Source organism: Orycteropus afer, unplaced genomic scaffold (assembly GCF_000298275.1).
Source record: "Orycteropus afer afer isolate SDZICR_OR568_19922 unplaced genomic scaffold, OryAfe1.0 scaffold00251, whole genome shotgun sequence".
Classification (NCBI taxonomy): Eukaryota; Metazoa; Chordata; class Mammalia; order Tubulidentata; family Orycteropodidae; genus Orycteropus; species Orycteropus afer.
Window position 1 is genome coordinate 731,098 of NW_006921838.1, and position 12,290 is coordinate 743,387.

Here is a 12,290-nt window from a genome sequence, read left to right on the forward strand (position 1 = left end):
TGACACTCTACTTTGGCAAGAATGATATCCCTCTCCAGGGACTGGTCCCTTATGACAACATGTCTAAGTAGGTGAGATGAAGTTTTGTTCTCTGGCAGTCCATGGTATCTGCAGTCTTCTTCAACACAATTCAAAGGAATCAATACTTCTTTGGTCTACTTTATTCACTCTCCGTCTTTCACATGCATATGAGGCGATTGAAAATACCATGGCTTGGGTTAGGCACAGTCTTCAAAGTGACATCTTTGCCCCTTAACACATTAAAGAAGTCTTTTGCAGCAGATTGGCCCAGTGCAATAGGACATCTGATTTCTTGACTGCTGCTTGCATGGATGTTGATTGTGCATTCAAGTAAAATGAAAATCCTGAAAACATCAATCATTTTGCCATTTATTGTGATGTTAATTTTTGGTCTAATTGTGAGGATGTTTGTTTTTCTTACTTTGAGGTGTGAATCCATTTTGAAGACTGTAATCTTTGATCTTTATCAGTAAGTGTTTCAAGTCATCTTCACTTTCAGCAAGCAAGGATATGCCATCTGCATATTGCAGTTGTTAATGAGTCTTCCTCCAATCCTGAAGCTGCATTGGTCTTCATATGGTCCAGCTTTTCAGATCATTTGCTCAGCATACAGATTGAGTAACTATGGTGAAAGGATACACTGACATACACCCGTACAGACTTTATGCAGTATTCCCTTTTTCTGTTCCAACAACAACCTCTTGTTATATGTGCATGTTCCTCACAAGCACAGTTATGTACTCTGGAATTCCCATTCTTCACAATGTTATCCATAATTTGTTATGATCCACAGAGTCAAATGCTTTTGGATAGTCAATAAAACACAGGCAAATATTTTTCTTATATTCTTTGCTTTCAGCCAAGATCCTTCTGACAGAAAGATACCCTTCATTCTATGTCTTCTGAATTCAGCTTGAATTTCTGGAAGTTGCCTGTCAGTATACTGCTGCAACCTTTTTTTAAAATTTTATTCAGCAAAATTTTACTTGCATGTGATACTAATGATACTGTTAGATAATTTCCACCTTCTGTTGGGTCACCTTTGTTTGGAATGGGAAAAAAAGATCTCTTCCAGTCAGTTGGTCGGGTATCTGTCTTCCAATTTCTAGGCATAAAGAAATAAGCATCTCCACAGATGCATCCAGTCATCTGTCAGTTTGTTCTACTATGGTGGCTTGTGTGTTGCTGTGAGGCTAGAAGCAATGCCACCACTATTTCAAACACCAGGAGGGTCATTCAAAGCGGGCAAGTTTCAGTGGGGCTTCCAGACTTAGAAGGACTGGGCAGCAGGACTGTAAAGATTTCAGCTTTGTAAACCCTACTAGGCAGTTGTACTCTGTCCTATAGAACTGCTGTGGATTGAGAACAACTTGATGGCAATGGGTTTAGTTTTTACATGATAATATCTCTTTAGAACATTCTTTTTCACTTGTGTTATAGCAGTAAATAAACTATAACACAAGAGCCTTCATGAGCTATACTCTCCCCATTCCTGCAGCCTTCTTATATGCTCCAAACCCACTCAGTGTTTTGGTTCCCACCATACTTGTTTGTTGCTGATCCTCCAAGATAGGTCCTTTATTTCTAGGTTTTTCATTGGCATTTTATTTGAATGCACTCAACCCAACCCATCATCCCACCAAATGCCCCATTCCTCTGGGGATTCTTATTTCTCCAGACATTGATCCAAAGTTTATTGTTAAGGGAAACTTCTTTCAGATTCTGAAAACTAAAACTAGTCCTCCTCCTTGCCTTGTACTCTCATGAGACTTTGTGCTATTCCTGCATAGATTTTGTCACCACTTATATAAGGTCCAGTAATTTATGGAATTGTTTATTTCTTTATTATTCTTTCCTAGTATATTGTAAGGGAGCTCTGGTAGCATAGTGCCTAAGGCACTTGACTGCTAACCAGAAGGCTGGCGGTTCAAACCCACCAGCCACTTCTCAGAAGGGAGACAGGGCAATATACTTCCATAGTGATACTGCCTCGGAAACCCAAGGAGGGGTCGCTATGAGTCGGGTCCAACTCAACGGCACATAACAACAACAACAACAAGTATATTGTAGCTCCATAAAATTAGATACCACATTTGTTTTACTTTTTAGAAAATATAATCCCCAGTGCCTATCTTATGTCAGATCTATAGTAATGACTCAATAAATATTTGTCAAAAGGTCAGTTTCTTATGGATATGGACAATGCTATAATTTTAGTACTTTCCAAATGTAGAGGCATAAAAATTATTTTCATAATGAGAGGGGTATGCTGTCTAAAATTCAGGTAACATTTTAGCAGAACAGAACTCTCTTTCTAGGTTTGAAACTGATTTGATCTCAATTCCTTTCTAAATAATGGAAAATATGCAGTCTTATCTAAATGGGATAGGTCTATCTCTCTAAATGCTGCTCCATAGAGGACAATCACCATGCATCAGCTTTTATTTGTTCTGTTTCATATATGCCCCTTCTAGTAAAGCAACATAAAGCTTATGCATCATTCTGTTTCTCTTTTTATCCAGCTTTCTTCCATTCTGTTTTTTTTCTCTATTTCATATATTTGCTAATATCTGCTTTCTTCCCTTTTCACTGTCAGCTACACACCAATATAATCTTTATTATATTGTAATAATTTTAATGCCTTCCATACATAACTTGCAGGACATGCTCATCTGTTACAGAATTTGTGCCTCTGACATTTCTGTATTAATGCCTTTTCACCATCTAGTTGTTTCCATCTATCTCCATCACCTGTCATTTCTTCTTTTTTTTTTTCCTTCCTCTATCTTTTCTGCCAGCTGGTATTTTACTAATGTTTTTCCAGTCCTTTCTGTCTTGCAGGGTAATCTATATATCTCTCCTTTGCTAGTCAATTGTCCCACTGTGGATTTCTAAATAGCTGAAAGACAGTTATGGGACTTGAAACTCAAAGTCCCAGAGTGAAACTTGGAAAAAGATTCATATATCCTTAAAATGTCCTTGAGTGCTTCCTCAAATACACCCAGTATCCTTGGGCAGCAATGATATCCACCATGGTTCAACTCAGTGCTATTTTTCCTATCTTTTTTTTTATTACAGTATCATTTGACATCTCCTTTAACAAAGTGCACATAAGCAGTATTTAACTGGAGTGTATGGCCACTTCTCCCACTTCTTTCTCTCTCTTTCTCTCCATCCTCTCTTTTTCTATAAAGTACTAAGTTTCTTATATGGATATAACATGATACAAACAGCACTCTATTAATTTCAGAATGGATTTTATTTTTACATATTCAATAATAATAATAACAATAATAATAAAATCTGATTAGAAACATTTTAGAAAATCTGGTTCCTTCTAATGTTAATGATGGCTATGCTTCAAAAGTATGATAGGCAATAAATTCAATGAACAGAGAAATTTTTAATCTCTTAGGATAAGCATTAATAATTATAGTTTATGACCAGATTCCGAACTTGGAAAATATTACAATCTGGAGAAACTGATATAAAATATGATAAAATATAAGCAAATATGAATAAATATGAATCTAATAGTTAGGGAGTGGCAAAACCCCCAAATTTGTCATTCATATTAGATCTAATTTTAAACAAGGATTGAGAGAAGTTATGATTTCATTGTGGCTGTCAAGAATGTTGGTCACCACACCTCTAAAACTGTGAATAAACTGACCCTCATTAAGCAAACAGGAATTGCTTGGGGCTTTGGACAGAAGAGGTAAACTCAGCAAAGCCCAAAGTCTTCCTCCTCCTATTCAACTTCCTTTCCATTCCCACCCTGCCCTCCTCTTTTTTTTACTAGCCCTTCTCTCTTTGCTACTCCTCCTTCTTCTTTCTCTCTCTCCCTCCCTACCTCCTCCTCTCTCTCTCTCTCTCTCTCTGTCTCTCTCTATTGATTCTGATTAAGATTTTATCAAGGTGCCCTTCCTCCAGTTTTAACTTCTAGAAAGTATACTTTTCAAAAATCTTTTACCCTAAAGTATAAACAGATATTAAACCCAGGAAAACTTTCATGCTAATGTGGCTGGTTTCATTTGGTTAAAAGGCAGCTATGTTAAATCTAAAAACAACTGTCAGTCAAATGTTGTTTTTAAAATTTATTGAAATGTTTTAATATTCTAGTGTCACAGGTTTCTCTTGTCTGTCCTTTGTTGATTACTGCATTGTCAGTTGAAAATGAAGCCAGCTGTGTCAATTAGTCTCATTTTCTCTATGGGTAATATTTTAATTGATAAGCTTGTATCATATTCTACTTCATATTTACTGGAATTTTTTTTTTCAGCAATCAATATGCAAATGTTAAATTATATTCTGTTTTTATTAAATTCCTCATATAATTAATAAATATTGTTCTGAAAATTCATCTTTGTTTCTTTCAATCTTTCATCTAAGAAAGAGCAGAAATAAAGATTACAGGCATAAAATTTCTAAAAAGTAATGTTCATATAAGATTTATTTCAGTAAAATTCAGTTTAGATTATAGCTTCCCTTATAATTTCATTAGAGCTTATTACTTTAAAAATATTTTCTCAAAGTATATGTTTTTAAAATACGATACTAAAATCCATGCTGAACACTATGGCAAAATTTACCAAAATATAAGCAGTTTTAATCTTGTTTGTTCAGTAGTTGTAGTGTATGAAATGTTTACATATGTTATTTTATCCTCACTGAGGCTAATATGGTGACCTGGTGGGTAAATGGGCAAGTCTAAAAATAGTCAGATCCTGGAAATAAGATAAGTTTACAGCAACATGAAATAGCCAGAAAGCAGAAGTCTGGTTTGCATGTAGGACATTGTCTGAGAAAATACAGGAGAGAAACTTCTAGTACTAAAGCGTAGACAAGAATTCAGGGTGCTGTACAGGTGCTTGAAGATATGCTAAATATTTATTTAATTTGCACAAGTGGGAGAATTCTTGATATTAAGAATTCTCAATTTATCTCATTGCAGTTCTTCCAATTTTTAACTGACTCACTACTGTACCCAGCATAAATTTCCTTTTCCAGGGAATGGTCCCTTCTGACAACATAACCAAAGTATGAGAAACAAAGTATGGCCATTTTTGCTTCTGAGGATCATTCCAGCTGTGCATCATTCAAGACAGATTTATTCATTCTTCTAGCACTCTATGGTATATTCAATATTCTTCATCAACACCACAGTTCAAATGCATCATTTTTTTTTTCTGTGGTCTTCCCTATTCTTATGTTTCCTTATGTTGAGGTACAACCAATATGGAAGGGAGTATTTGATCTTCCTCAATAAGTTCTTCAAGTCTTCTTTAATTTCAGCAAATGAACTTTTGTCATCTGAATATCACATGCTGTTAATGAGTCTTCCTTAAACCCTTTTGCCATATTCTTCTTCATAAATCCCATTTCCTCAGATTATTTGTTCAGCATACAGATGGAATTAGTGAAAGGATACAACCTTGATTCACACCTTTCCTGATTTTAAACCAAGACCTAGTCAGGAAGAAATAACAGTGACTCAAGACTTGTTGGTAAGACATTTTTGTACTAGAGGGTAGGAAATTTGTCTGACAAAAATTCAGAACATCTTCCTCACTGAAATTTCTAAGGGTCCACTGGTATAGGGCATATCAAGAGATTCTATAGTGAAGGATGTGTTGTTACATCTGGCCCCTCCTACAACTAAAAAGGAGACATAACATCTGGTGGACCAATTTGGATTTTGAACATAACATGTCCCTCATTTGGATAGGTTACTCCAGACTATTTATCAGGTAACTAAAAGTTGCTGGTTTTGAGTGGGCCTCAGAATAAGCAAAGACTCTATACCAGGCTCAGGCTTCCATGCAAGCTACTCTGTCACTTGGGCTATATGACCCAGCTGACCCAATGGTGCTTGAAGTTTCAATGGAAGATGTTGTTGTTGTTGTTGTGTGCCGTCGAGTCGGCCCCGACTCATAGCGACCCCTCCTTGGGTTTCCGAGGCAGTATCGCTACGGAAGTAGGATTGCCCAACCTTCCTTCCGAGGAGTGGCTGGTGGGTTTGAACCGCCAGCCTTCTGGTTAGCAGTCAAGTGCTTTAGCCACTATGCTACCAGAGATAGTGATGTTATTTATAGTGTTTAAGAGACACCTGTTGGTGAATTACATCACAGATTCTTAGAATTTTGGATCAAAGCTCTGCCATCCTCTGTAGATAGCTATTGTCCTTTTCTAAAAACAGCTTTTGGCTTGTTCCTGGGCCTTAGTAGAGACTGAAGACTTAACTATGGGCCACCAAGTCACCATGTGGCCTGAGATACCGGACAGAGCTTGGTGTTTTCAGACTCACAGAGTCATAAGGAGGGATGTGCACAATAGCAGTCTATCATTCAATGGAAGTGGCATATAAAAAATCAGGCTCAACTGAGACCTCAGGGTACAAGTAAGTTACTTGAGGAAGTGCCAAATATCCATGATCCCCACTCCTGTCACTTTACTGTCTTTCTTCAGTTTGGACCTATGGTCTCATGGGAAGTTCCTTATGATCAGTTGGCTCAGAAAGAGAAAAATTGCATCTGGTTTACAGATGGTTCTATGTGATATTCAGGCACCACTCAAAAATGGACAGTGGCAGCAGTCCATTTATAGGAATTCCCTGAAGTACAGTGGTGAAGAAAATACTCCCAATGGACAGAACACTGAGTAGTGCATTTGGTTGTTCACTTCACGTGGAAGGAGAGTTGGCCAGGTGTGCAACTGTACACTGATTCATGTGCTGTGTCCAATGGTTTGGCTTAATGGTCAGGGACTTAGAAGAAACACGGTAAGACAATTGGTTATAAAGAATTATGGCAAAGAGACACGTGAATAGACCTCTCTAAATGGGCCAAAAATGTAAAGATATTTGTGTCTAATGTGAATGCTCATCAAAGGGTAATCTTTGCAGGGAAGGCTTTTAACAATAAAGTAAATGGATGACCTGTTCTATAGATACCAGTCATCCTCTTTCCCAACCAACTCCAATCATTACTCAATGGACTCATAAACAAAGTGTTTGTGGTGGCAGGGATGGAAGTTATTGTGGGCTCAGAGACATGGACTTCTATTTACCAAGGCCAGTGCAGCTACAGGCACTGCTGAACACTCAATTTCCAGCAACAAGAGACCAACATTGAATCCCCAATGCAGTACCATTCCCAGGAGTGATTAGCTAGCAACTTGGTGGCATATTGATTACATTGGATCACTTCCATCATGGAAAAGACAGCTTTTTGTTTTTACTGGGGTAGTCACTCTAGATATGAATTTATCTTCCCTGCATTTAGTACTTCTGCCATAACTACCATCTGTGGTCTCAGAGAATGCTTTATGCACAATCACTGTACCTTCCACAACATTTTTGCAATCAAGAAACTCACTTCAAGGCAAGTGAAGGGCTGCAATGGGCCTATGCTCATGGAATTCACTTCTTACCATGTTTCCCATCATCGGGAGACTGCTGGCTAGATAGAATGTCTTTCTAAAGACACAATTATGGTGCCAGCTACGTGGCAATACCTTGCAGATCTAGAGCAATTTCTCTAGGACAGTGAATATACTCTAAAGAAGCATCTAATATGTGGTACTGTTTCTCCCATAGGTAGTATTCGTGGATCTAGGAATCAAGATATGGAAATGGCAGTGGCACCACTCACTATTACCCCTAATGACCTACTCACAACATTTTTGTTTCTGTCCCCACAGTACTATGCTCTTCAAGTCTCAAGGTCTTATTTCCAAAGGGAGGAATGCTCCCACCTGGAGACACAACACTGATTCCATTGAACTAGATGTTAAAAATGCCACCTGACCACTTTAGGCTCTTCATGCCTCTGGATCAAAAGACAAAGAAAGGAGTTACTGTATTGGTTGGTATGATTGATTCTATTTACCAAACAGATGTCAGATTATTATTACATTATTGAGGTGAAAAAAATTATGTCTGGAATACAGAAGATTCCTTATAGTGTTTCTTAATATTAGCATGCTCTGTGATTAAAGTCAATGGAAACCTACAGCAACACAAGTCCACCATGACTACAATAGCACAGACCATTCAAGAATGAACATTTGGTTCACCCCACCTGATAAAGAACCACAATCAGTTGAGGTGCTTACTGAGGGCAAAGGGAATACAGAATGGGTAATGGAAGACCAAACTCATCCAAACCCACTGCTATCGAGTCAATTTTGACTCATAGCAACCCTATAGAACAGAGTACAACTTCCCAAGAGGTTTTCCAAAGCTGTGTATGTTTAAGGAAGCAGACTGCCTCATCTTTCTTCCACAGAATGGTGGGTTGGAAGTATCAGCCTTTTGATTAGCAGTCAAATGCTTTAACCACTGTACCATCAAATCTCCTTTGTAGTGGAAGACAGTAGTTTGAAATTTAAAAAAAAAAAAAAATTCTCATCACATAACAATTTGCAGAAGCAAGGACAGTGATTGTTATGAGTATTTCTTCCTTATTTCCTTATACATGTTTGTGTGCAATATATTTCTTTTCTTCTTTCCTTTATTCCGTAACTTATTACAAAATGTAAGATATAAATGGGATTAGTGCATTTTTGGTGGTAAGCATGTTAGTTGTATAATGTTAGGCACAAGAATGACTTTTTAATTTTCTTTACGTAGAGATTATTGAATATTTAAGATGTGTGTAGATGCCTAATTGACACAGAATCTTAATGATCACAGTGTTTGAGATCCTATGCCAGCTAATGTGCCAAATTTGAGAAAGGCTAATGTAAGAAGAAATGAAAGAAGATAATGTGAAACCTATTTTATCTATTTTGTTAATGAAATAAGTGAGAGGTTAGCACGTTAATTTGGCACCAAAATATTAACAGTGGTTATATATGGAATATGCATTTTTTTCTTTATCTTTCAGATATAGTGTGAATGTGACTAACTTTTATAATAAAAAATAATTCAAAATCCTTAATTTTTATATGCCATTTCCTATCAGTATGTTTTCTTATGTTCTAACCTTAGGTGTAACTTTTCATTTTGTGATCATAATATGACATTGTATACTGGGAAATCTCTGCCATGAGAGCATTACAGGGAGTTCTCCAACAATGTCTTATAATATAAAGGCCCGATCTTAATGTTTATGATTTTCACAAACAGTTGTAACTCGTGCCATACAGATTGGGCACATACAATATGCTATGCCTTCTGTTAAAATTTTTCTATAAGCTATTCTTTATCTCCTTCATTAAAATCCAGGTTAAGAAATATTGGCATCCATTTCCTAAATCACTGCCAAAAGAAACTATTTCACATTTGTTTTTGAATAATGTTCTTGTCATTTTAATTTAGATAATTTTCTAAAAAAAAAAAAAAAACATCTAGAAGTCAGTTAGGAAACTACTAAATGCAGCAATGAATTAATTACATAACACTTGTCTTAATCAGGGTATAGTATTCTGTGTTCCCTTTTTTTCTTTTTCTTTGTAGATGGTTGAATTTCTTTCTGGCATATTATCACTGTGGTAAAAAGAAAAAGGGCCTCTTAATAGTGCCTAAGGCACTTGACTGCTAACCAGAAGGCTGGCAGTTCAAACCCATCAGCCACTCCTCGGAAGAAAGATGGGGCAATCTACTTCTGTAGTGATACTACCTTGGAAACCCAAGGAGGGGTCTCTGTGAGTCAGGTCCCACTTGACAGCACTTAACAATATGATTCTCTATGTGCTAAATTTAATTGAATATTTAGAACAACTCAAAAATATTTGCTATATCTCAAGACCCTCAAAAGTTCCCTGTAAACCATGAGAACTAAAATAAGAGAAAAGCTTGTTTCCCAGAATTCAAGATCACAACGGATGATGGATAATAATGTGGAAGGACACAGAAATTAAGTCAATTATAGACTAGAATAATTTAAAAATGAATTTTTAAAGAAGATATAAACAAGTTTATGTAAAAGGAGAAGTGGATATGAAGATGATTCAAAGCCATTTGAGAGAAAACATTTTTATCTATATTTTATAGAAAGTTGGTTTTTTTTTTAAGATTTTTAAAGATATGAGATATGACCTTTTTTTTTTTTTTTTTTACTTTGGAAAATAAATTTCAAATTTTGCCAAGTATTCTTACTCTATATTTTTTAACAAAAAAAAATACTGTATTTTCACAAATAAATAGCATGTATTACTACTACTAGGAACATGTCGTGGTGTGAATTTCTAATACTGACTACCACTTTCATTTTATCCCAAATAAAATAAGTAAATCATGCTCTAGATTGTTCAATTGTGTTTCAAGGAATATATTTCCAGATGTAATTATTTTCACAATCAATAATTTTGCATATCAGAGCAGTAATTAATATATGTTGTTGTTGTTGTTATGTGCCGTCTAGTCGGCCCCGACTCACAGCGACCCCTCCTTGGGTTTCCGAGGCAGTATCACTACGGAAGTAGGACTGCCCAACCTTCCTTCCGAGGAGTGGCTGGTGGGTTTGAACCGCCAGCCTTCTGGTTAGCAGTCAAGTGCCTTAGCCACTATGCTACCAGAGCTCCCAATTAATATACAGTGAAATTGAATTGAACATTTAATGCATATTATTTTACCACAAAATCACAATAGGTAGCTTTTTATTTGAAAAGGAAGGAAAAGCAAAACTTCGAATATGTAAGTTTAGAAGAATCCTTGCAGAAAACATACTACATTCCTCATTCTGTCTGGAAAATTCTTTAGAAACAGGGCCCAGGTGCAATTTATAGAGATATTTCAAAATGCTAAATGAAAGCTTATCCAAGATTAAAAGAAACTGGCACTAGAAATGTCCTCTAAGGAAGTTCACAGTTCTAGAAACCAACCATAGTGCCTAAGGCAGCATTTGACTGCTAACCAGAAGGCTGGTGATTCAAACCCACCAGCCACTCCTCAGAGGGAAGATAGGGCAATCTACTTCCGCAGAGATACTACCTTAGAAACCCAAGAAGGGGTCACTATGAGTCAAGACTCACTCTACGGCAGTGATTTTTTTTTTTTCCCCTTGGTTAAGCTATGGAAAGATATGACTGACAATGCTAATACTAGCATAAGAAGAAAGGTGGTTGTGCTATTTGCTAGTGTTAACTTTTAATTTAACTGGGGTGTGTGAAAGCTGACTAACAATATTTTACTTAATGGAAACTCTTTTCATCTTTAAAATAGCTATGCTAAAATAAAAAATATTTTAAAAAGTAATAATTTAAAATAGTTAATTTCATATTTCCTATAATAATTGGTTCTTAATAAGTGAGAGAAAATTTGGACAAACTGTATACACCTAATTAGTTACTTCTGTTTTAAAGGACTTCCTCTAATACTGGATAATATACTAAACCCCACTGAAAACTAAGTTAATGAAATTCATGCAGATATATCCTGTCATATACCAATGTTGAGATTACTATAACAATATGGTTTTCAGTTATATGTCAAAAAGAAAACATTACAACTCTATAATAAGAAACCTAAAGAGAGTCCATGTTCATTTATTGCAGAAAATACCACAGGGAAAGGAGTTTGAAAATTACTTAGAGAAACTCATTCACGTGAGTGTAGTCACATTTCATTTAATGTGTAATTATTATTATTATTATTATTATTATTACAAATAGGGGCACATCATCCTGTGTCATGAATTATTACAATGGTCATGTCAAAGAAAGAGGTAAGTCAGGATAAGGGGGGTCCCAAAATAGAATATGTGTTTATGAAATGTGGGAAAGCGCTACCTACTAAGACATACAGTCAGGAAATTATAGTCCAAAATCTAGATACAAAGACAATGATGAAGAGCTTCCCAACGACTAGTGTGGTGGTTTTTTATGCAGTTTAATCTTATAAGTGTGTCACAAATATTCAAGGACTTCAAAACATGCTATGAAATTGAAAAATTGAGAACTATTACATGCTAGTGGTAGCAGTTGTGGTTATGTGCCACCAAGTTGATTCAGACATGTAGTGACACTATACAATGGGAAAGAACTGGCCCAGGGTTTCCTAGGCTGTCATCTTCAAGGGGCTGATCTCCAGGTCTTTTCTCCCTCAGGACAGCTAGTGAGTTCATACCAGCAACCTTTGGGTTAGTAGTTGAGCACTTAACCACACTAGTGTTAAAGGAATGGAATCAAGAATCCAGAAAACAGCAAGGAAAGGAGTTATTAAAAGTAAAATAAAATAAAATTCTCCTTTCTTGGAGAATTTCACTAAATTAAAATCCAGGTTTCCAGAGGAAACAAGATATGTAATTCAGAACTAATTTCAAAAA